The sequence below is a fragment of the Bactrocera oleae genome, chromosome 5 (genome assembly GCF_042242935.1).
Source record: "Bactrocera oleae isolate idBacOlea1 chromosome 5, idBacOlea1, whole genome shotgun sequence".
In the NCBI taxonomy this organism is placed as follows: Eukaryota; Metazoa; Arthropoda; class Insecta; order Diptera; family Tephritidae; genus Bactrocera; species Bactrocera oleae.
The window spans coordinates 37,537,815-37,564,894 of NC_091539.1; the positions used below are offsets into that span (position 1 = coordinate 37,537,815).

Below are 27,080 nucleotides of genomic sequence, written 5' to 3' on the forward strand. Positions count from 1 at the left end.
GAATCAATACTGTGTTAGTAACTCTCCTTTGTTTATCCTTGCAATAGGTTGCTACTGAGTATAATAGTTTTATTCACTGAACGGTTAGTTTTAACATCTAAAACTATTCTGGTATATATATATATATATATATGTATGGACGATTTCGTATGTTACATGGACGTAATCGGACCACTTCAACGCCCACAAAACACCGTTAAACGAAAACCTATAAAGTGACATAACTAGGCACTAAATTGAGATATAAAACTGTAATATGGCACAGGAGATCGCTAGAGGCAACTATGGGCTAAAGATGTCGAAAAGAAGAATTTCGTCTAGATCTTTCTCTGAACATTATATCCCTAATAAAGTGTGATCCATTTCGAGGTTTCCTACATTTTTAAAATAAATGAAACACAAAAAATTCAACCTTAATGTGGAATGTTTATTATCATTAAAAAGAACATTATTTGGCATTTCTTTTATTAAGATTATCTCTTTTAAATGTTGGCCGCTCCTACGTCTCAGATGGTCCAATTTTCGATGACTCGTTCGAGCATTTCGACTAGTAACTGTTTTGCTCCAAGGTCTGAATCGAAGTGGGATTGTCCACATAGACTTAAAACTTTACATATCCCCACAAAAAAAAAAGTCAGTGTAATATAACACAATCTTGGTGGCCACTCGACCGGCCCAAAACGTGAAATTCTCTGCTTACCGATTGATGAGATGTGTGGGCCAAATATCGCCGAGATCACGAGCTTCAATTTCAAGCATCAAATAGTCGGTTATCATGGCACGATAACAGTCGCCATTGACGGTTACGTTCTCACCGGCAACATTTTCGAAGAAATATGGATCGATGTTTTCACCGGTCGGTAAATTCCGCCAAACCATTGCTTTTTTTTAATGAAATGACAGCTCTTGAATCACATCAGGTAGCTTTTCGTTCCAAATGCGGCATGGTAGTCTATTAGGTCGAATAATATCCAGTAATGAGTGCTGGGCCCCAAGATGGGTGATGGTGTTGCGAATAGTACGCTCAGTAGGTCGATTATGTTGTCCATAAGTTGAGCGAAGCGCGCGAAACTCATTGTTTACAGAACTTGAATATTTGTATTAAGCAATTCGTAAACGTTGCCCAACAATACTGAATAAAAGTAAAATAAAAGATTGACAAAAATCACGCGTTATCTGTCATAGAAAGGCTATTGAAAAAAGTAAATTTTCTTGGATCAAACGTTATATATATAAATGTTTGTTCGTAATATATATATAAATAGATATATATATAAATGCTTATATTTAAAATAATTACTAAACATTTTTAATAATAGAAACGAAAAATAGAACTATAATGCATAACTTCTACAAATTTTCTTCTTTGCAGTATATACCAGCCCAATTGACATTTTTACAATTGACATTTTCAACAAGCAAACAACTAAGCCATAGCAAATGACTAGCTAACCGATGAACCAGTTTTTTGTAACCAATGGTAAACCAAACAAAAAACTTATAGGTAAGCATAGCAATAACGAAAGAAACTATTTTTAGTAACAGATGTCTAACCAAACAGATAGCAAATTAAAAGGACGCTGTTAACCAAAGGGTAACAGATAGTTTTCTAAAAACTATCCTTCCCAAGGCTGGGACAAAAGTAACCTTTGGGTATCAAATGCATTAATTACTGATAACCTATTGGTAACTAGTTAGGTAACTTTTACCCGTCTTGGAGGGTTCGTATCGCATAATAATTAAAATCAGTGAGAAAACTTTATTTTTATTTAGTTTTGACACTTCTAACGTGTTATGTACAAAGCTCAATAAAAGAAAGAAATTTCGTTGTAAGTCTTATTTAAACATTCAAATGTTTATATATATGTAGTATAACAAAACAATCGAAACAAACAAGTTATTTAGAGTGTATGACAAATGAAACTTCTAGCGAGATTCGAAAATATTTAACAGTGAAATTAGTATTTAAAGAGGCATTTTTGCTTGCTTTATTGTTTCGAAATACAATTGTACAATATATATGTAAATTTTACAACGAAATTTTTCCTCCAAATATCCGCAATTTAATTTTCAATTATTTTACAGTTAGTTACTTTTTGCAGACATTTATCGACATTTTCATGGCCTTTATTAGTTCGATTAGCATTTTGAATCGTTTAGAAAATTAGAAAATTATAAAGCTGTAAATTTTTTTTTATCGTAAACAAACTGCTTTGTAAAAGACTCAAATCTTTTTAATATTTTTACTATTTTTAATTTTTGGATTTTTAATATTTTGTTCATTGAAATTTAAAAACGTGTCGATGGAAAAATTTCAATATCGGTACACTTTATATTTGGTTATACAAGTATTTTCTAAAACTAAAAAAAGTGAATTTCATACTTGTACGGTTCATACAAAACGGTTCAATTTAAAATTTTAAATACTTTTCATTAAGCGCACAACACTTTCCAAATTGAGTGGGCGGACTGTGGTTGAGTATTTGTGGTCGCGTATTTTGCATATATTTTACATAAAACACATCTGCATCCAGCGACATACATATAATATATGCGCAGGTGTGAATTTTAAAAATTGCTGCACACATTTTTCCGTTGGATGTACATTTGCTGCTCATGTTGCATGGAATACGTTGACACCTTTTGTTTGTCAGAATGTTTGTGTTCTCGCAAATACTAATACATATGTATATAAGTACATGCTTGTTGGGCATGTACCGAGCGTAATGTAGTGAAAAATGCTAACATTTTATTTTTACGTGAAAACTGTCAAAGCGTAGTTTTTCAACATCGGCGCCGACATTGCCAACAACAGCTGCTAAGCAATACCTGCAACATGCATTGATGAAAAAAATGTTGGAATACCTCAAATAGAAAATAAAAAATAAAAAAAATTTACTCAGCGGTGAAAATATGTAAGTATCACATTTCCCCGTCTATACCACCAACTCATTTATGGGGAGAATTCGCTCCGGTGGCAATGACTCAAAAACCAATTTGTTGTGGTAGTGTTGTGTGTAGTGGTTTAGCATTTATATGTAGGCATATGTTGTACATAGATTATTTTAATGATTTTAGGGGGAAAAAAGTGCTTGTGGTTACCATAAGATGGAAGTGAGTAAGCAACGATTTATAGTTTGTAGGAATAACCTTGTGTTCAGTTAAACTATTCTTTTACTGACAGATAACCACATATGTTTATAAATAAAGACAGCAAGTAATGAGCAAAAAACAAACAAAAGAAAAACATAATGGCCTTCTCAAATAAGAAGTATCCAATCAAGAACTTGATTTTAATCGTTAGTCTGAGCATCCGCTAAGTGCACTACTCGCCCTGAGCATAGTTCATCTCGCCGCAATACGTAGGAGTTCCTGCTGGACACTATCCAAAAGGCACTCATACGGTAAGGCTTAAAATCTTATCCATTTGACAACTAGACACCTAGACTTGTATGCAAGAGGGTGACGTAGAAACATCCAGTTTTGCAGGACAGAGACTGAATCATCTCAGTAATCTTACCTTCGGCGAACCAGAAGACATAGCCGGAACTGATATTAGCCGTCTCAAAAAATGTGTGATAGGCTTAAAGTGCTTTGTCGATCTGTAAGATTCCTACGATCCAGCTTTTTAGGAGTTTTAGGTACCACAACGGACTGTCGTTTAAAGCTGTCCAAGTGAGATCCTTCTTAGGATCGACCTCTTAACCTAACCTAACCTACCTCTGTCTTGAATAATAATCCGTGCCAAATTTCGTAAAGATATCTTGCCAAATAAAACAGTTTTGCTTACAAAGACCTAAGTTTGATTGGTCAGTTTGTATGACAGCTATATGCTATACAAGTAGTTGTTGGATTTGAACAATTTCTTCGCAGATTGTAGCGATGCCTTGGATAATTATCTGTGGCAAAATTCGTTTCGTTTTCCATACAAGGACTTGAGTTTATTTGGTCAGTATGCTGTAGTTGTCCGATATCGGCGGTCCCGACAAATGAGCAGCTGTTTGATGAGAAAAGGACATGTCTAAAATTTCATATCGATATTTCAAAAACTGAGAGACTAGTTCGTATATATACGGATAGACGGAAAGGCGAACAGGCAGACAGACATGCCTAAGTCGACTCAGCTCGTTACGTTGATCATTCCTATATAATATTAGGTCGAGTAAAAGGTTCGTTCGGTTTTTATCTAAGAGATGGCGTTATTGTCCATAGTACTAGTGTTACGTGTCACATCATGTCGAAGCAAAGACTATTAGACATTGATTAAAATAGTAAATCTACTTCCTCACCAATTCTTCGAATCAGAAGAATATTTGAAACCAAGACTTTTGGAGATGCTATACGATTGTTTAAGTATGTCACTAACCAAAATATATTGCGTCATGAATTTGGCTGTGAAGTAATACATAAAAATTTCTCAAGTTTTGCTGATAACGTGTTTTGGTATAAGCATAAATCTTAATTAAATTATGTTGTGAAATCTATTACACGCTATAGAAGTTTTAGCGCGTCCATTCTATTTTTCGATAAATTTTTTTCAAGAGCTTTTTTAATGAATATTAGTTATATTTTACCAGCGTTACTATTTTCACAAACCCTGCGAGTATCTTCTAAGCGGCAGTAGCAGATGTTGAGGCTGGGAACCATTTAACCATTGCCAAATAGTCATTAAATATTAGCGAAAGCTATCATGTACTTTGGCAACAGTGTAGTGTGAAATATTTTCTCTTGCGCTTTTGAACACAAAATTGTAGAGAACAATGAGAAATTTAAAGAGCTGGGTAAAAGTGCACACATGTCTTGAAGTATTTGAGGTGGACTCAACCGAATTATCAAAAGCTAGTTATTTGATATAAATGTGTGTAACTTTTTTTCATGGGAGTAGGATGCAAATAATTTACCGATTTCAGTCGTTTCAATAAACGACTCGAATTATAAGTGATGTATATAAAGACATTCCGGTAGAATTTAAACAGTTCTTAAAACCAGCGACAATTTAGATATTGCTACTTGTTAAGTGTCTGCTTTTGTTCCCGAAGAATGTCGGATAGAATTTAATTTGTTTTTCCAAGCATTAGCTAAAATATCTTGGGATTACCACAACGTTTTTTTCAGGAAAACTTTCACTTAATTATTATCTCAAATTTTTGAAACCTTCCGCACTATATTCAAAATAATATTAGAGCCAATACACACACTCGCTTTACTAAAATTAAAAGGAGTTTTCAATAGTTTATATATCATCCCCATTCGCATTAGATATTCACTAGAGAAACTTCCTTTTGCTCAGCTCGTTTACTTATGTCTCCGATGATTGCCATTATTTCCAGCAATCTTTGCCGCTTTCATCCAACTCTGCTGGCTCACAAGCTTTTAACGCCGCTTTTGTTTATGATATTTTAATAAGCATAATAGACATACCTAGGGGTAATTTACTATCCCAGAATATTAAGTGGGAAAATGTGTATGGTATATTTGTTAGTCTCTGGCTCTCCGTTTGCATTACTTCCCCATTTTAATGTGCGAAAAAGTTGATATTAAAGCATTATAACAGCAATAACGCGGCTGCGTAAGTTGCTGAGATGGTTCAGCAAATATTTACACAAACACATACGCACATATATGGTGTATATAAATACACACAAACTGGGATTGGGAGCAACACAAAGCGAGTGAAGGCATTTAAACTCCCATTCATTTGCAAAACTAAGTTGTTTGCCGAGGCGAGTGGGAGCGGATGACTGTGTGTGTGTGTGTGTGAGGGTAGGTGTGGCAAGGCGTCACAAACATACATCAGCGTGTCTACACCAGTGCCGACCTTCTTCTGGCGCTTTTTCTTCGGAGTCTTTAACGCTGTTGCTCTGGCTCTTGCTGTTGCTTTCGCTGCTGATTAAATGGCACAACTTTATAACTTTCTGCGGTTGCTCCGGCATATCACACACTTCAACCACTAACAGCAATTGAAGCAACAGACACAGGCAGACATTTCAATGACCTCGCCACAGTCGCCTGCCGAGTCTCAGCACATTAGTGTGGTTATGTTTGGAAATTGGTTGCCATTGAAATTGCCATAAATGAAATGGCATTCATTCACGCTGATTGTGCGACGATGAATACGACTGAAAATTTAAGTTTATAAATACACACGCATGCAAATAAATATACGTATATGTAAATATGTAAAAGGCGTACGTGTGAGGCGAGTGGCTGTGAATTTAGTCAGTCATTCAAAGTTTTTGCCACATTGGTATTTCTCTATTCAGGCGTGTGCCTTGTTAATCTAATAGTTTGCTTTAACAAACACGCACATACATACATCTTCATATGCTTTTTCTAACTATTACTTCTGCATGTGTGTGTATGTGTGGCATATAGCAGCAGAGTTCTAGCATTCAAATAGTAAAGTTTTGCCAACTTTTATAGTAATGTGCGTGCGTGTTTGTGTGTGTGTATGTGCATCGGTGTGTGACTTCAAAAACATTTACTGGCAAATTGGTAGCTGACAGTTGCCTTGCAGCGCGCGTTGCAAGTTCATTTCATTGCATTCAACTTGCTACGATAATAATATTCTTTGAATGCTGTTTGCTTTTCATTGGCATGCGAATTGTAAGAGTTAAGTTTTAAGATATTTCGATACAAATGAGTATGAAATTCCTATATTTACAAACGTACGCGCGTAAGCATATGCATAAATGCTTATGGTTGCAAGTGAATTTGATTTTCTAAGTTTTCATGCTCTTTATAAGACTTAATGAGAGTTTGATTAGAATTTGAGTAAAATTGTATAGAAATTTTGTTTAACTGTTTTTTACATATTTATATTCCCCACTTTGGAAAAATTAGCATTTGAAAAGTAGTTAGAATAAAAAGTTGGCTTTCTCGAGAAGTTTTTTCATAAATACAACCTAAGTTCCTTGCCTCATTATATACTAGATTTCGAGAGCGGGATTATAAACATATACAGCTTAATAAGCTAAAGCCTTGCTTAGTAACATCCTAAGACTTAGATACATACATACATTTATTACGAATATTATAAATAAGTGCATATAAAGTAAATATCTCATCTTTCAATGTAGTCTCTAAGGTGGGTCAACAAAAAAAACAATATTTTTTTTCGTTTGGTACTCTGTGAATAAATGTTTAGACACCTCTAAGAAAATCATTGAAAGCAATAAACTCCAAATTGTAACGGTAAAGCTCTCCACCCTACAGTTTTCTATTTTTTTTTATTATCAAATCTCTCTTTCAACTACTTCTAAAAATATCTTGTTTAATGGATTTCGCAGAAAATTTAATACTCAACCAAAAAGTCTCTTACGATAATCTTAGGTAAACCTGCTTCTTGACTAGCTTTGAGCGCACAATTAGCAAGTTCAGCGCTAATATTGCTGGCTTGGTGTCGAGGTGAATACTCACTTCCCTGAAAGCAGCTGTACTTCGTAGCAATAAGTCTACTGCCTTCCTCATTGCACATCTGCCTGAAAAACACGACAGTGTCCTTGCTGAAAACTCCGCAATTCAATAATTGAGAATTATTTTTTTTGACAATCGAACAAGCAAGCATGGCAAAGTTAAGCTATTGTGTTAAAAATTCAAATTCAACATTTACCTAGTAATTAGATGGGCAACTTGTATTGAGTACGAGGCTTTCAATCGACAAATCGGTGCTACTGGGTTTTGTGTAAAACCAGTTCCACTGGAAAGTCAGGAGTGACCTACTTGGCCCCAAAAGTTATAAATTCCTATGCTAAAAGCCCTTGAACTATATATAGAATCCACAAAAACTACAAAGACTTATGGGAGTGACACTCACCCAAACACTAAATAGTATCAATATTCTTAAAATCGCTTTCTTTTTTTTAAACAAATAAATTGGTAATAGGTCAATTTCATAATGACGTTTTAAGCTTTATCCGGCAAAGAATTTATTACCAAATTCAGCAATGAATTTTCCGAGCACCGATAAAATTTACTGTTTTTACTGTTACTAATTTCTGTAAGTTACTACTGAACAATAACGTGAGAACATAATAAGCTGTAGAAAGCTAATCTAAATGTGGTAGCCCTCCGGTCTGATTCATATAACAGATAATCTACCAGAAATATAACAAAGTCGACAAGGCTGGAACGTCCACTGAACTGAGGAGGAGACAATACAAAAAAACCTAACTTTATTAAAAAGGAAATTTAATTGTTTTTAAAAAGTACGTCTCACCATATATATGATTAATGTGTGAACAGAAGACCAGCACCAATATATGAGTAGTTTGACAGTCCCTCCTTATTTCATTAATTTTGTGAATAAATCCCTTCAATCGCTTAAAAGTAACAAAAAATTTAATTTTATTTCATGCAGAAATTTATTACGCTTATTTATATCTGTATATACATACATATTTATGAAATTTTACGCACTGATCGTTACTCAGGTTGTCAATTGACTGCCCGTCAATCCGCTTGGCTTTAATGCTTGAATGGAAAACTGCTGCCCATACAATATGCAGTCACACAGAGTATAATAAGTAATGCGATGCATTTTTCATAAGTGAATAACTACGGCATATATAAGCGCATGATTTGCATGCACATATGCAAACTCATACAGACACACACATATATAAATGTGGATATGGTTATGACAGTATGTGTCACTGCAGAGGGCTTTACGGCGTAACAATCAGCAAAAAAGTTTATTACCCGAAACTCGTAAATCCCGACTGCAATCAACTGCAAATGCAGCTATAGTAGCAGCAGCAACAAAAACAACAATAGCAATAACAATAAAAAAGTGCTTGTACAATAAAAAGCAGCTCAAAGTTGTTAGGCGCCATATACATATGCACATACGATTATACAACGATGCAGGTATATATACATGTATGTGGGTATGTGAGTCGAAGCGGCACTGCATTGCCTTAACGCGTTTTTTAAGGCGATTTAAATATTTATCCACGGACATGTGTGTGAGTTTATGTAAGCGCCTGTGGAAATAAATATGCGAGTACGCGTCGTTTAAGGAATGTAAAAAATGGCACATACCCACGTACATATTAACTGCCATGACTGACAGTATATATGTGCGCAAGTAAGCGCCTGTAACGCAAAGAAATGTTTTATTGCCGCGCAAAATACAAATGCTCTCGTATGCATAAATAGTGTGCTCCGGTGCGTATGAGTAACCTTCAACTCGGGGTGTTCGCACATTGGGCGACTACAGATATTTACACACAAATAAATATGTATGTTTTATATGTATTTATTAATATACGCTTGTAGGTGTAATATATTTATATTTTTTATTTGTGCACATGGAAAGTTTTTCGTTTCGTTTTGCCATTGGAGCGGCGGCGATAAACCAACTTTAAACTATTAAACGAAACAACAACAACCGCAATTCGCAGCAGTAATAAACAACTATTTCGCGCAGATGCGGTGCGATTTTCGTGTGCTCGAATACGCTGACTTAAGTTGCACTGCAACCAATATGGTTATGCGTGTAAAGCAAACAAATCTAAAAAAAATCTGTAAAGCTTGAAATATACAAATGGTATTTATTTCTCCCGTATATTATTTGAATATTTTATAATATTGGCATGATTTTTGAATACATATCTTTCGATAGCTTATGAAAGTAAAATAATTTTAATCCTGTCGTTGTTTGTATGTATCAGTGGAAGAGAAGTGATCGACCCATAAAACACAAAATGTTTCAAATATATTCAGATTATTAATTTTATAATTGCTTACTCAGAAGTCATGAAAATAGTCGCTGTAAAACCTAACACAAAAAGAACATTTAACATCCGACAACTCCTGCATATAATAAAATACTCCAGATTGGCCTACACCTTCTAGTCGCCATATACTGAAAACGAAGATCGCTTAGTCTTCAACTTACTTAATACTTAAATATCAGCAATGTAGTATGGTTCTCAAAATGTCTAATTCAGTTCAGACCTGGCTCTGTTTAATATCGGTTAGATTTTTGTCAAGCCACGTATAAACCTTTATATATTTGCTCTTTGGAAGGCTTTTTTTGTTACTATACATGGCGGTTTGTGAGGAAGTTTATCACCTTCGTTAAACCAGTTCTGCATTTCTGCAGAAATCCTTAGGAATGATAAAATCTTTCTATAATGTACATATTTATCGCATACTCCATGATCTTGTTCAGTGATGGATTTAGGCTTGCTGCCGCCTTAGGCCTCATTCAATGCGCCGGCCTTTGAAAAGTGAATTTCATTAATTTCGATCCAATATTTTTATAAATAAACTAATAAACACGACAGATAAATAAGTTATGAACTTTAAACAGATAAATAATAATTATTTTTTTAAATTAGTCAATTTTAAAACTTTCTTTTTCCTGGCTTTGGTCCGGGTAAAAGAGTGTTAGTGTCGGAAAAGATCTTTCTTTTGAACAATTAATCGCCGGAATACTCAAAAAAATACGTAGAGCATTGTCCACATTTGGATAAACATCTCGGAGACTTTGTCAATGCAATACAATGCAATTTTTTGTGCAGAGCATACATCTTCCGTAGTTGCTAAAGGATCTTTGAGTTGACAATGTAAATGAATACATTCATTGCCTAACGTCGCTTCCAAATCACCAGGATACTTACTGACTAGCTTATTGGCAAGATGTTTTAATTCGTTTGTATCTACGCTTCAGATCAGTAGTCAGCTTCTCATCTCTGCTTTCGGCAATAAATTCCAGTGCATCAATTATTGCAGACTCTTAACTCTTAAATTTGTACGCTGTACCAAAAGCTCTCAACGATGTGTAGATATAGTCGAGAAATTGTATAGTTCTCGTAAAGTAGAAAAGAACTCGACTGATTCCGTTATTTTCTAGAGATTTTAGGAAAGCATCCTCAATATCATTAGCTTTATGGCCGATATTTGATAGACATTCTAGAAACCTTTCAACAATTTCACGTAAACATCTGATAATTATAATAAGCTGATCGTCATGTGCAATATCAAGCATAGAATCTACAATTATACCAAAAAAATTAGAAAAATGTACTTCACTGGAAATTTGTTGTAGTACTTTATTCTAAATCAACAATATAATTTCTTCATAGATTATTTTAGACAAATACGACGTATTTCGACTACCAAGGTGCGTATACAATTTTAAATGTTCAGAGTAAAAGTGGATCAAACTCAGCAATTGCTTAGAAGTCTCAATTATGCACATTACATACTCCCCCTTGACTCAAGTTAAATAGTTTCACATAAATAAAATACTCGGATAATAAATAAAATTTTTAACGATTTTATTTTTATTTATAATAAGCAAACATAAGTCAACTTTAATATATACTTGTATTATATCAGCTCACATATTTTAATTTTGAAAAAATTTTCGGAACTCTTGCTCTTTTCATTTCAGAAAATAATGAAATTTGTAGCTGTAATTAAAGATTATTGCAAATGTGAAGAATATCAAATGATTTATTTTTATTTTAAATAAAAATTTAAATTTTTTTACCAATTATTTTGATGATTCAAAAAATTGCATATCGAAAAGGACGGGATTTATTTTTCATGAAAATTTATTTCTATAAACAAAAAATGTTCTGACACTGAATGACAAACTGATATTGAATACATGCAAATCTACGGTATATTTATATCACACTAAAAACAAATTGAGAAGATATTCAGATTTAGTGATTTCAAAACGCTTCATACACGTGTGTTATTAATATCACTAAAGGCACAGAAAGTAAAGAATATTACTCGATCAGGACTATAATTGATCTATTTAAAAATTAACATCTTACCTATACAAAATTAGAAGTATATTAATATATTGAATTATAATATATTCTATAGAACATTTTTTATAAAAAATAACCTGGAAGAAATTCATTGTTTTTATCTATTTTCGCCTACCTTTTTCGCCTACTTAATGATATTTTCGTTATATGTGGATTAATAGTTATGAAATATGTTATAATTATTGACAGTAAAAAAGATGGAAACAAACGGCAACACGCCAAAATAACGCAATCGTCAAAAATAATAGTTTTTGCTGAAAGCCTTAAGATAACAACTTAAATATACTTTATTGCAAGTTTAACTAAAATCCGCCAATCAACATTGATGTAAACTATTAAATTACTTTGATTTTTTTTCTACGTTATTTTCGCTCGATATCTTCTTCACAAAATTAAAATTATTAAAACTCCGATCATTAACGAGTTTGTTACTTTACTAACTAGCATTCAATAAGTGCTGGCGTGTTATAGACTACCCTCCTATTGTGTCTGGGTGAGATTTCGGCTTAAGACAAATTTCAAGACAGACTTATATATTATCATTCGGTCAATGTACGGTTAATATTCACAGTGAATCCTTTTGTTAGTGAATATCAAATTTGGCAAATAATTAAAATTAGTTTTCAGTGCAATATTTAATTTAAAGCCATTCGTATTCCTTCACTGATTGCAATGATATTCCGCAATTGGAGCCAAAACACTATACACTCTCAAATGAATGAACATTTTCAAAGTAGAAAAATTTCAAAATATATCAAAATCTCTCAACCAAATTTTAGTACAAAAATGCATACAAGTACAATAGATCAGGACATAAATACAGAAGCATAAAAATCTTAACGAAACTAGCCTAATAAGCACCATTACCAACTCGTGCGAACACAGTCAGTCAGAGTACTTACTCAGCGCTTCAGTGCCTAACTAATCGCGCCACATGCTCGCATGTTCGGGCGCACCAGGAAGCATCAAAGTTTTCCCAACTTTAACACTTTTATTATACGCACGCATATGTATAAATATACTCAAGTATACCACAAATATATCGCCCCGGCACTGAAAGCCGCTCTCCCACTAAGTGCTTTAGTTTGGAAAACTTCGGCGTAAGTCGTAAGTATTAGGAAATAGCAAAGCAGGATGCCATTTAAATTGAATAACTTCGATTTTGCACAAATTTTACTGCTGCCTCTGCGCGACTTCGCGTTTTCGAACGTTTAAATTTTAAGAAGAAAAGTAGAAAAGTAGAAAAGTAAAACTTTTCACTCGACAAATAACAATGAAGTCAACTTTAAATTAGAGAGCTCAGACTAACAGTTGCGGCTGGGTCGATGTGTGGCGGGGAAGTATTGGCAACATTGCGGCGAAATGAGCCGTGCAACCTCGTCACTCATGTGAAGAGTATTTCCTTGTATGTTTGCTAACTTGTGTGCAAAAGTTCAAAGTTTATTCTCATGTTAAATTAGTTCTTTTTATACGTCTTCAAGTAACTTCTATATTTAAATTATACAGCCACTACCTGACAAATGAATACCAAGTTAATCAAGATAATAACCAGGGTAGGTAGGAAAGAATTAGGCTTGGCTTCAGTAGCCAAATGTTTATACAATTAAAATTATTAGGTACTATGCGGCTAAAGTGCTACACCGATGTTTAAATACATATTATTTCTTCTAGATTAAATAACTTTCTCGAAATTATACACTTTATAGAAATACCACTAAGAAAAATGTTTGAACAGATGCAGTGCTAAATTTCATCAAGAAAAATATACTTAGTAACTAATTTTTCATTCATAAAATAAAATTATATTATTTCTTTTTGAAAAAAAATTGGAAAAATGGGCAAAAAATTATCCTTTTTACTTTTGACTACTGCAAAAATTATAATTTTATATATATTTTTGATTAATATAGAAACACCAAAAAAATTCTGAGTCTGTTTGAGACCAGCAATAAATTTCAAAAGAGTTTTTCAAAGATTTTATAATATGTCAGCCGTTTTTCTGTGATTTCTTTTTTAATTTTTTAAGAGGCATCTCGTAGCAGATCTCCAGGAGGACCTTCAAAAAAAGGTATCTGGTAGGGAGAAAGAATTTTCTGATTAAACTATCTAAAATCCAAAAACAAAAAAAATATATTATTTCTACACAGGTAATGATCGAAGGACCAGTTAGAATTTTCATATCTCCTAATGGCGGCATAGTTCATGTCCAAATTCGTGATGATATCTCGTCAAATGAAAAAGCTTTCCATACAAGCTATTGATTAAGATCGTTCAATTTGTATGGCAGCTATATGCTATAGTGATCCGATCTGAACCATTTCTTCGGAGATCGCACCATTGCCATAGGCAATAGTCTAAGCCAAATGTTTTGCGGATATCACGAAAGAGCTGCCCATACGAACATATTATTAAGATCGTTCAGTTTGTATAGCAGCTGGATGGTATAGTGGTCCAAAATCGGCCATTCCGAGTGAAAAAAGGAAGAGTGCATAGCTTCAGATCGATATCTCAAAAACAGAGGGACTAGTTCGTACATACATATACAGACAGAGGGATTTGGCTAAATCGACTTTGATCATTTATATAAATACGAGTACTATATGCGTTGAGTTTCTGATGTTTACTTTTGAGTGTTATAACATATTATATCCTGAAACCATCTTTATTCTTTAAACGAACTGTTTTCGAACGAACTTTGTATGTGTAACCAGCAAGGTCTAATTCTTACTTTACTTGTAGATACAGCATTTACCGATTCATGCTAGAACCTTCTCAGAGCGAATATGTCCCGTTTTATTTGAGGAAATAATGTTTGTTGTGTCGTTCTATACAATTAGAGCTTAGAGAAAAAGGTTAGTTATATAATAATTTCTTGTTCCTTCCCTTTCCCTTTTATGTTTGCTGGGTGCTATGTTGACTTTTAGCACATACTGATGTTCGATAGTTCTCTCACGCAAACATTTAAATATGTTCACTTTGTTACTTTCTTACACATTTCAATTGTTTGTTTTTGTTGACGCTCCTGTTGAATGTCATTTGCATCATTAGTCGCCTCTTGCTACGACAGTGTAATTCAAATAATTTGTACAAACTAGTCGGCAAAGTTTTAACTGTTTTCGTAACTTTATTTAAACTTCTTTCGCTTTTACGTTTATATATTTACCTAGACCAAGTTGTTGAAAATAACTTACTTTTAGAAGAGAGTACTATTTGAAAAACATTTCGCTTGTGCGTAGTTTTTTTTTCGACACAGGAATAAATCAATTTTCTGCTAGCTATTTTAAAGCTGTGCTCTCTCGACAAAGCATTGGCATGAATAAACAACAGCAAAGTAATCCATTTGAATAGATACAAAAGAGTATGCGTGTATTTTATACCAGTTATTAGTTAGTAGTGGATTACTGAAATAACAAATTACACTCAGTAATAAAAATACACATAAAATACTTGAAATATATTATAGTTGTTTACGGAAAACGTAAGGTGCGAAACTTAGAGGTTATTAAGGTTTTTTCTCGCAGAAAGAAGAAGTACTCCATCATAGAAAAAAGCTTATCACATTCGCGTATGCGTCAAAGAACATGTTGGCGTGTACTGTCAGTTTGTTTGAACAACTGGTATAGTAAATTCGCTTAATTACTCTCCAACATATCACATGCTTTAAAATTCATATCCAAAATGGGAAAAGTATGTCCGAATAAGAATATAGGTGTTTATGAAGTTTACATACTTGAGTACCTTAAAAGCTGAGTGAGATTCCCGAAATGTTTAAAAAAATGCTTTGACAACATCTGTTAATGACGATTGTATGGGAAAATCTCAATGCATATCAGCTACTAATGTCATTATTTTGGCAAGAACAACGCCATTTAGTACATGAGAAACACATGTTAACGTTATAGAAAAACAAAAACAACATTACAAGTATGCCATCTCATCCATCAGGTTTTGTTCTCTATATATCTATCTTTTGAGCACTCTTTTATAATACTATGGACAAACACAAATAAATTCATAAGTAAATCATGCATTAATTCAGTTTTATGGTTGATGATATAGAAATATTAGGGAGAATTATATAGTATGTGTTGCGTCAACCGACTTCATGAATACTAACTTAAATATTAAATTAATTTAAAATATAAAATTATTAAAATATTGTAATTGAATTATAAAGTTTTTTGTTATAAAAATAAGTATTTACTTGGCAACCCTTCGTGAAATACTCACCTTAATCTATTTCAATAATTAATGGAAGTTCGAAATGTAATCATCTGATACTTACCCCTTTTTGTACATATTTCCATTACCACTAGTTTAAGCCGTTAGCTTAAGTTTAGGCTAAGCGTTTCTAAGAAACGGAATAAAGTTTCATTGTAATTTTAACCGGAGAATCGTGCGGACCTAATTTATTTGTATCGGATATTTTTACTTTCTTTATTGCAGGCAATTAAGTTTTCGTTTTATAATCGCGCACCCTTATTAATAACTTCTTTTCGTTTCTCAAAAACTCTTGAGAATTTTCAGTATGTTTCCTTTATCCTACAAATGGTCTTTTTTAAATTTTAGGTTATATTCTCAGTGAAGGTTTTTATCACTAGAAATCTTAGCAGAAAGTTAGGCTTCCATCTCCAAAGAACAAAATAAACTCATTTGAGTGTAAAAAGCCTTAGAAAATATTATAAATATATTTGAAAATTATACTTACATAGTTTATTTTTTAAGCAAGTAAGTTTGTTATCCAGACGGCTTGTTTAAAACAGCAAAGTTCTTTCATAAAAAAATCGGAAAAATCAAGATATTGTCCATGTAACACTAGGAGAGTGACCGTTCCCTGTGTTTTATGTATCATTAACAAACTCGCTAACTTTTAATTAAAAATGTTACAACGAACGTCAATTTATTGCCCAAATTTAGTAAGCAAATAATTCCCAATTATTAAGGTCTCATGTTTTGGATAATGTTTAAATAAAAAATAGGTTTCTTAACACGGGCCACAGTTCGCTTTCATTTATTTTTATTTATTTACAAAATCACCAAATATAAATATATTCAAAAATGCAGGCAGGTTAGAACATTTCAATGTGCCGTACACACTTAGTCTTTATCTTCATTCTATGTTTTGTTTCAACTATGAACCCATGACTTCGTATAATACTGACCATCAAGTTGTCTCGGTATTCGTTTTGAAGTCTCCTACTCACCACAATTTAAATTTACTTTGGGCATCACTTTATTCTAGAATTATTCATTTTCTACTCTTTATCTATCAGCTTTCTAAGCACTTTATATTTTATTAAACCCAAGCCTTTTGCAAACTAACGACTTTATTATTATTTTGTGCATGTGCTGGCAAGTAAGCTGGTCCTAACGTCATACAAAGTTCTACAAAATACAAAAGTACAAACACAAAAAAAAAAATAACACATCAGAGAAGTAACATATGGAACTCATCAATAGCTCAGGTTAAATGATTTAGAAAAAATAAATTTACTTACTTCCCGCAAAGGGTATCGAACTAAACCACAATACACGAATACGATGTAGGGCACCTTGGAGAAAAATATTGAGCTTTATTTCTCATTTTTTGACGAGTATTTGAAATGAGGTTTACTTTTTTACTTTACCGGAAACAAAGCCATTGGCTTGTTTGTCGGACTCTTTGCGTTCGCCCTCAAAAACGAAATACAAAATGTTTGTGAAGACATGCAATCAGCTCGGTTGCATGTAGGCGCATAAGGCATTCTACATACATATGCGCGCCTGTGTATATGATTCTGTATATACACGAACATTGCCAGCATTGTGTAGATTTTCCAGTTACTTTCTACTTCTTTAGCCACACAAAAGAATTGAAATTATTTTCAATTCCCCTAACCGTTTGGTTGTAGCCCAAATTACATAATACGCACAGGTAGTGGGATGATACTGTTGATATGTTGTTGTTGCACATATTTTAGCAATTTGTGTTTAAGCACATACTTATGAGCGGAGCATACTTAAGGCTGGGGATACAACAATTCGCCCGACAAAATGACACTTTGTGTGTGTATTTGTGATTTTTCTTTAAAGTAACTGGATATGGTCGAGAATAAGTCAATGTTATCGGCGAATAAGGTAGCAAATACACAGCATATGGCATACCTATAGGCGCAGCCGTGTGTAAAGAGTTGTTTTTAAAAATGTACTTTTTTTTAGAACAGAAGGGAGAATTCTGGTTTTCTTCAGTGCAAGCTATTTATAATCATCATATTTAAAGCAAATTCCAACACAAATATTTTTAATTGTAATTATATACTATTAGGTCATACAGACCCGAAGGTACAACGCAAAATTCTTTTATATTGCAATAAAAAGTAAAAATGTGATTTAACTCATATATCAAAAATAGAAGTTAGAAGTAAAAAAATAGTATTTCAATTTATTTATGTACCTATTGTTTTACTATACTCCTTATTTATAGCTTTTGTTTAATTTTAAAACATTAGTGAATGAAAAATTAAGTTGAAGAAAATGGTTAGAACTGAAACTGACTAAAAGTTAAAAAATATCCCTCGTAAGTTCCTAGACTTCAGACAGTTGCGGCGAACTTTCTTCGACGTCTTCCAATCTTCCTAAATAATAGAGAGATAGAGAAACAGGAAAAGATCTAAAAAATGTTACAAAAATCCAGCAACTTTTTGAGCAGTGATAAGTCGGATCACACTTGAAAACGCAAAAAGTTTAATCATAATTCACGTACATCCGCTTGCGGTCAGGCATCTTTTCGGGGTTATGGTTTTCTTAAAAATTTCTAACCAAAGATGCTTGCATATTTTTGAAAGACCTATCTCTATAAAATAAAACAAAACAAATAAAGAAGGGTTAAATTGGGCTGTAACCGAACATTTTATACTCTCGCAAGGTAAAGGGACATATGAGATTTTGGTTTATATTTTAACTTAAATTAAGAAGTATTGTATTCATTATTCACAATCATAGGCACGAAGATACACTATTACTAGAAAGAGATTTTTTCTGAATTTCATTAAGATTTCTTACATATGGACCGATAGACGTCAACCGGATATTCGAAAATATTTATATAATGCATATGGGGGCTAAAGAAGGCACAAAGATGTGTTGTAATCAATAAAATATAATCCCCGAATTTGAATACTAGAATTCACACATATATTCGTTAAAAAATCAGTTCAATGCACTGGGTTCAGATATTTGATGTATGGGTCCTTGAAAAGTTACGGCCCGGCTAAGTACTTTTGTGCAAAGTTTTATCCCGATATATTCAATGGTGTTGGATTTGTAACCTGGAAATAAAAGTTTGATGGATTTTTAAATAGTGTTATATCAGAAGTGGGTGTGATTGTTGGCCGATTCAGCCAATTCACAGTGTATAATAAGTATGGTAACCTCATGTACCATTTGCTTTAAATTGGTCGAGTAGTTCCAGCGATATATGGTTTCACCTAAAGGTGAGCAATGCCAAGCTCCTTGTCCAATTTTTACACTTGCTTCTATAAAGCTCTTCAAGATTATCTTAGTTGTGAAATTTATTACTTGTGGCGCATTTATTCAATGAGTTATCACACTTTTAGTACTTTTAAAAATAACCGTTGTATGGGGAACGGGCGTGGTTATTATCTGACTTTACCCACCTTTGGTGGGATGAACACTTCTTATCTTTAGTTAATTTGCCTTTAGCGTATTGGAAAATATGTAGATTAAACTACTTGTATTTAAGTGTCGGGCCTAGCCCATTAAAAAAAAAAAATTTGGCCAACCAGTGTCCCTTGTTACTGCGATCCACTGTACCAAATTACAGTTATATAATCATATCTTAATTTAGTACTTAGTTATGACACTTTATAGGGTTTTGTTTAATGGATTATCATCATTAAAGGATTTCAACTCGTCTCGTCAACCTGTTCATTTATATGTATATATATATAACCCTATATCTAACTCGATTAGTGTTAGGTGCTAAAAACAAGCGTTAGGTAAACAAAACTATTATACTCTCTAGCAACATGCTGCGAAAATATAAGAATATCTGACTATTGCTACTATTTTCGAATTTTGTATACGAATTTGCCTATAGCTCTAATATGCAGACAGGTCCAACGACAGGATTTTTTTCTTTTAGCTGCCGCTTACCCGGAATGGTTAAAAACAATTCAAGAGACCACATACCAAATGGATATTTTTAGAGAGAAACCAACAGATGTCCTAAGCATTTTATAGAACTCTGCTGTTGTATTATTATCATAGCTTCTCCCAGTCTGAAAATCTTTTAAATATCGAGAGCTTATGTAATTTTAAGCGTTTTTGTGAACTCCTGTAGAATTTCGTTATTTGAGTAACACACATGAATATTTCCATTTAGTTGCTCTCAACAAGTCAAGTAAGAACAGCGATATCAAAATGACCACTTTTTCATTGTTTGGTATTGAAAATACTATGCAAGAAGCTTTTTAACAGGTTCACGGAAATACTAGCAACCTAACATCATCAAAGCCCATCTAATATAATATATTACAGTTTTTACTATGACACAATAAAAAAGCAAAAAATCTTTGACAAATTAATTGGGAAAGCTGCAAATCCTAATTTATTAATCCGATCCACTTAATATAGGTAAATTTAGTCTCCTAATACTCCACCTTTATATTATATATATTAATTAAATATTTTGGATTTGAAGCTGCTTATAGAAATTTTGCAAATTAAGTTCAAAATGAGCAAGTCCATAATCAATAAATATATTTGTACAATATGCTCTCATATGTAAACAATTGCTCTCAAGTTATAATGAAGACATAGCAATGTGTACAAACTCTTGGGGAAACAAATGCCTCACGTGCATTCATATGTGTCCATTTCAATTAATCAAATATATATTATTTAAACATGTAAAATGTAAATTCGAGTTTTCATAATTAATTAAATACTAATTGATTTACGTAGCATTTGTTTAATATTTGAAAGCGAAGACATATGATGTATGAAATATGTGTCCTTATCCTTAGGAAATTATATATATATATAAATAAAAGATGTTTATTGTAACTTGCTTGCCTAAATAAACCTTAAGGTTTGATGTTTGTCTAGATATGATGATAAGTGGAGGTCATGTACTCATTTACATACATATATATAATACAAGTATATCAATGGATGGACTAGCGAAGGTACTTCTAAATTGAAACGAATTGAAATTTTATTTTGACAGTGATGTCAACGTACGGTACTTGCCTTACAAATCAGTTTTTTGGTTTAATTGAATATGATCACTGGATTATCCTTTGTCTGTCACAAAGTAATCATCTTTACATTATGCATGAGGTAGTTTTCTAAACCGATTCATTTATTCTTATGGCTTCATACTTCCTCTAAATTTTCCTTACGATGCGTCAAAAAAATCTATGTATCATTAATGTTTTAATCACAAAGATATAACCAAGCGTAGTAAATAATGATTTTAGAGGTACACAACCATCATTTTAAACAAAACACAGAAAAACTAAAGAATGAGACAATAATTCGCAAATTTTAACGGAAATACCAAACGCAGCTGTGTGTTGAAAATCAATTGGTCAGGCATAACTAGGAGACTGAACAATATCTTCATAATTACTCGACTTAAATAAATACGACAAGTTGCTTATTTGCGTACTAAATAAAGGGCTTAACTTCTAATGTATAAAAAAATTTACTTTTCGATGCAAAATGATGGCCAGAGAAGCTAGTATATACATCAGTGATCTTCGAACAACGTCAAGTCAGGAACTAACCGTCATTTTACATTTGCTGCAAACAGACTTGTTTTATAAGCAATTGGCAGCGAAGTCTGCACTTAGACATAGCGAATCTTCCTTATTAGTCGCCTGTAATAAGAGGCATTCTAAGATACTTAGTAAGTTCCTGTTTCTACCCAATCCTCGGATCTTTGTAATCCTATAGAATTAAATGTAAGTTCGGTACCCAATAGTGTGTTCTCTTAAAGAGAAGAGCGGAAAAGGGGCGAGGTGGACAGGGATATAGGGATAAGCATCTATACGGATGGGTCCAAAGTAGATAATCGAATGGAAAGTGGTGTCTTATTAACAAAATGCTAGACTATTTCAGTGTCTTCTAAGCGAAGATCACAGCCACACCACAGTTAAATTAAGCCTTCTTGTTCTGACAAGGAGTGTGCTCACAACAAGGAATATATTTCTATATACGGAGAACCAAGCAGCTTTGAAATCACTAAAGTCTCTTGGAGTTTCATCAAAGATTATCAAATAATGCCTAGATCTCTTAGTGGTTAACTGTAATGGGTTTCAGAACATAGTGATATTCCTGGTAATTGTGAAGCAGATGAACTAGCCAGAGAAAAGAGAGAGTATATATGCCTTTGGCTATTTGTAAATATTTAATCGGCAAACATGTTGTAAATATAGCTGAGTAGTGGAGTCCATCCCTAACTTGCTCAACAAGCAGGCCATCGAAGCATGAATGGAATTTGAGAAATGACATAAGAACTCTAGTAGGAGTGATAACAGCTCACTGTCTAATTGACAGACATGCCAACAGACTAGGAACACCAAATAATAGCTATTGTGGAAGTTGTCAGGCGGTAGAAGAAGAGAAGAATTTAAAACGTATTCGATGCCAATGCAACGCTCTATAGAGGAAAATATTCGCAACTATCTGTCGAGGATTTCTTGATGACGTCTTGGAGATGACACGAATACAACTTTTTATACTTATGAACTTTATTAGAAGCACGGGGTGGTTCAGAGAGCACTTAATAGAGTGAGGGAACTGTGAGAGTGAGGGAACTGTAGTAACGGTGGATCTCTTAAAGGCGTAGGTGCGTCGTCAGACAGCCACTCTACCTACCTACATTCACGCAGGTGTGTGTGCTACGAGTAAAATGAAACGTATTAGATTCGCAAGAAACTACTTAAATAAGGATTTTTAATTCTGGAACGGTTATCTTTTACAGATGAATCAAAATTTAATATTCGGTACAGCGATGGAGCAATCAAAATGTGGCGTGAAAAAAATAATCGACTATGTATTTAAAATAATTAACGTAAGCCGAAAATTTTGTATAATGGGTCATTCACTAAGTAATTTCGTTTTTTTGGGCCATTTTAAAAACGATTTTTTTATTGTGTAAAACATTTTAGGAGATTATATATTCTCTATTTTCATCTAATACATTTTGGCATTTGAAATTGATTCCACGCACATAAAATGTTTGATCCTTTCAGGCAAAAAACTGGTCCAAGTGGTTTTTGGTGTCCTGATTTGAGGTGAAGGTTCTCCCATCCAAAAAATTTTTTGGAGAGCGGAACAACTAATAGTCCGAAGGTGCCAAGTCTGCAGAACATGGTGGGTGTTTTAGCGCATCCCATTCAAGCTGCAAGTCATAAACCTTGCAAGAGGTCTCTCATTATCGTGGTGGAATACTACACCTTTCCTATTGACCGATTCTGGTCTCTTCTGTTGGAATGAACCACTGAATTTGTCCAGCCGACACACTTCAGAATTAATCGTGGTATTGTCGAGCAAAAGCTTAAAATAAACGATCCCTTTGAAATCCCACCAAACAGGCAACATAACTTTTTGGTGACTGTCGTGGTTTGAGCTCTCATCCGTTTGATGTCCATGATCTTTATATTCTTGAAAAGAATCCACTTTTCGTCGCCAGTTACAATGCGCTTCACAAAATGTATCACTTCTTTGACGTTTGATTAGCAGCTCACAGTCGTTAATGCGACGAAGCAAATTTCATTATGTAGGAACATGAGGAACCCATATGTCAAGCTTCGATATTAATCCTAGACGTTTCATGTGCTTGTGAACGGTCATGTTAGACGAATTTAACCTTTAGCAATCTCCCGAGTTGTTAATCGACGATTTGCATGGTTTAACAACAGTATTTATCCACATCAGCTTCAATATGCCTTCCAGGACGTGGTGCATCCCCAAGATGGAAATTGGCGGAACGAAATTTTCCAAACCAATTTTGGCATTGGCCTTCGGTCAACACGTCTTCTCCGTACATATAATATAATTTTCGTCTTGCTTGAGCTGTATTTTTACCCTTTTGATAAAAAGACAGTAAAATATGCCGAATATGCTGCTTTCGGTCTACCATATTTGATAGGACACTAAACAAAAACTATTCCAAAAAATTTAGAAAAATTTTTTACAAACATATATAATATATCATATATCAGCTATTCGAATATATAACGGTAAAGTTGTTAAGTGTGAAGTTGGCTGCTGTTCAGAACATTATTAACCAGAAGCTATTGCCATGAATTTAATTTAGGATCAAATATTTATTTAATATTGAAGAAAAAAAATTCTATGAAATAATGTATTGAATGCGAAGTATTTGTAATAAATAATAATGTATGTATATGCACATGTATATATATATAAGCGAATACGAGTATGTTCTAAAATGCTTATATATTTTGTAATACTATTTGTTCATGACCAATGTTATACAAGTTCACTAAATATTTTATTTTCATAAACAAATTAATATTTAGGGTTTTTTTTTTAAGCCATCGGTATCGGCTGATTTTTTGGCCAACTAGCTGATTCCTCGCCATCGGCATCAAGAAACATTCATATTCTGTTTTCATTCGTAATTTTCACGGAATAATACATGAACTTGCAGAAGGTATGAATATTCCACATTCCTAAATAAATCTTTATTTATTTGCAATATTCAAAATCCACATACATACATATATAATAATAAATAAATTTACTCTGCAAACTATTATATTCTTTACTTGAAAATTATATAAAATTAAACACATTTTTTTATTTCTTTCCTTTATATTTTTTTAATTTTTTAATTTAAATTGTGGGTATATATATATGGATTCCAAGGTAGGAAGGAAAATAATTCGCCGACAAAGTTAACTATGCTAAAAGGGAAGAAATTTTGAAAATTAATATTGTAGTAAGAATTTAATAAAGAGAAAGAAATTATTTTATTTTAAGTTTTTGGCTTTTCAATTATTTTCGCTCACGTGAGCTTAACAAAGCATTTATATTTCGTACTGACTTAGAAATTTAAGTTTTAACATTGGAATTAAGAAACTAAATTACAGAGGAAATCATAAAGAAAAGAAAAGATTTGAGAGCGGTCAGAGAATACGCAAGTAATTGTTGCTTCAAGCGATCGATTATTACTGATGTACAAATAATTTATGAAATAAAAATATGAATCAATATAACTCTGAGACCTGTTGAGTTTATTGGTACTACTTTACTAAAATACCCCTTCAGATATAACTTTTCGCTTTATCATTCACTCAGCCGGGACCTGAACAGTTTTCTGGGCAGAGTAAACTCTCAGTTTTCTTAAATTAATTATCTGTCTTTAAATTTAGAAAGCTCAGATGAAGTACATTTGGTAAGTATACTCAGAAATAGCATTTAATACCTATACACATTACATTTTCAATATATTGTACAAGCATACGAGTATATACCCATATACGAACATATTCTGCTAAATCCCTTCGTAAACATGTACATACATATGTATGTATATTTTTCTCTCATTCTCTTTCATATGTATTCTCATTATATATGCATTTATCACGAAAAGCTACGATTACATATCAATACCGTTTACATTTCAATTTCCAAGCAATTTATGAGGAATTTAGTTCAATAAAATGCGCATTCATTATTGATAACTGACTGCTGATAGCTGCAGCGCTGTTGCACATTTCGACGCTAAACCACTTTAATTACAATGTAATGCGCAAGAGATGAGTTCACCTGGCGCTGTTCGAAAGTTTAACGCAACTATCAATTTAAATCAAAATCGAGCTAACGCCATACATACACATATATATGTATGTAATTATGAACGTTTAGAAAAAATCAAAGTAATATGATACTTTTCAATAAACTGCAATACGTAGTCGATTAAAACCATTAGTTGTTTTTATTCAAAAATATGAAATGTGGTATTAAGTTATAATATTTGTTACAATACCAATACCCATACCGCCAAGAGAATGAAACTTTTTGGATAAAGTTGAAGGTTAAAGTTAGCCAAAGGGATCGAATAAAAGGGGGCTAGACCAAAATATATTACGATTACATAAATATTCTGCGCTTAATCACATTATGTTTAGGAAAACATGCCCTCTTAGTTTCATTAAAGCACCACCTAGGTAAGCGATGTTAAGGTAACCGGAAAGTCGGAAATCTATAATGACGTTAAGCCAAATTAAGCTCGAGTACACGTTTCCATGCAATTTTAAAAATATTTAAGTCGCAAAGAATTATATGTATTATATGGCGGCTGGGGTAACTCGTAGACCAGTTACTTTAAATTTAACCACGATTTTCACTCAATTTTACTAGCCTGTCTTTCATTTTAACCGATATACCATATCTACAGATATAAAGCCAACTGAAAGTATGATTTTTGATGACGAAGAGTAATTGTTATCATAGAAACGCTAATTCTGGAACTTTACTGTAATTCACTTGACAGAGAGTACCCAGGCGGTACTTGCTTTAAGAGGAAAAATTCTAAACTTAGAACGTGCAGGGCTGGATCGCATTTTTTCATTTGCAGAAATTGGCACTCTGATCACGGCAATTGGGGCTGGAATAGAGAGTGAGTGTTGAAATCAAAGTATGTAGACTAACTGATCTAGTTCAGAATGCCAGATTATGGTATATTAAACATATGGGCACTAAAGGAAGAATTGGTCCGGTTTTACCCATTTTTGGAACTTGTACACATAATTATCAAGAATATTCGAACTTTGTTAAGATATCTGACACATTTTTTGTGAAAAGTCAACCGTAGGCACCAATGTCCTCATAGTCGATATCTAGGACTTGCATAGTTATGCTCTAATTTTGACCATTTTGTCCTGAAAAATTCTATTTTGTATAAATTTTATTCCGATATCATTATTGGTACATATAATATTATATATACTGCAAAGGGTTAAATTATGAGATATTTGACTTTAGCCGTTAGATACATTTATATTCTGTGTAATATAATATGTTGCGAGAGTATACCATAAAAATGTTGCATATGAATTTAGCATCAGTTACAGTTTGAAAATATGAACCGACTGCTCTCTCTTTTCTTAACTTATTAGCATATACAAAGTTTGAGGGTTAAAAAAAATATGGGTAGATTTCGAAAAATTTTCGAAACCATCATAAAGTAGATATAGTTCGCTTTAAAATCGTATCAATACTATTTTTCGAAGAAAAACTATGCAA

General features: G+C 33.0%; 1 long non-coding RNA gene across 2 annotated transcripts in view; it reads right to left on the bottom strand.

Annotated features, from left to right (window-relative positions):
* Positions 1 to 27,080, bottom strand: part of LOC138857278 (uncharacterized) — a 75,465-nt gene that overhangs the window by 12,547 nt on the left and 35,838 nt on the right. The window contains exon 3 of one of the 2 annotated variants that reach the window (XR_011396367.1): positions 18,687 to 19,102. The exons of the other annotated variant lie outside the window; for it this stretch is intronic. This is a non-coding gene — a long non-coding RNA (uncharacterized lncRNA). Of the gene's footprint in view, positions 1 to 18,686; positions 19,103 to 27,080 lie in introns of those variants that run through there. 2 annotated transcript variants of the gene reach the window in all.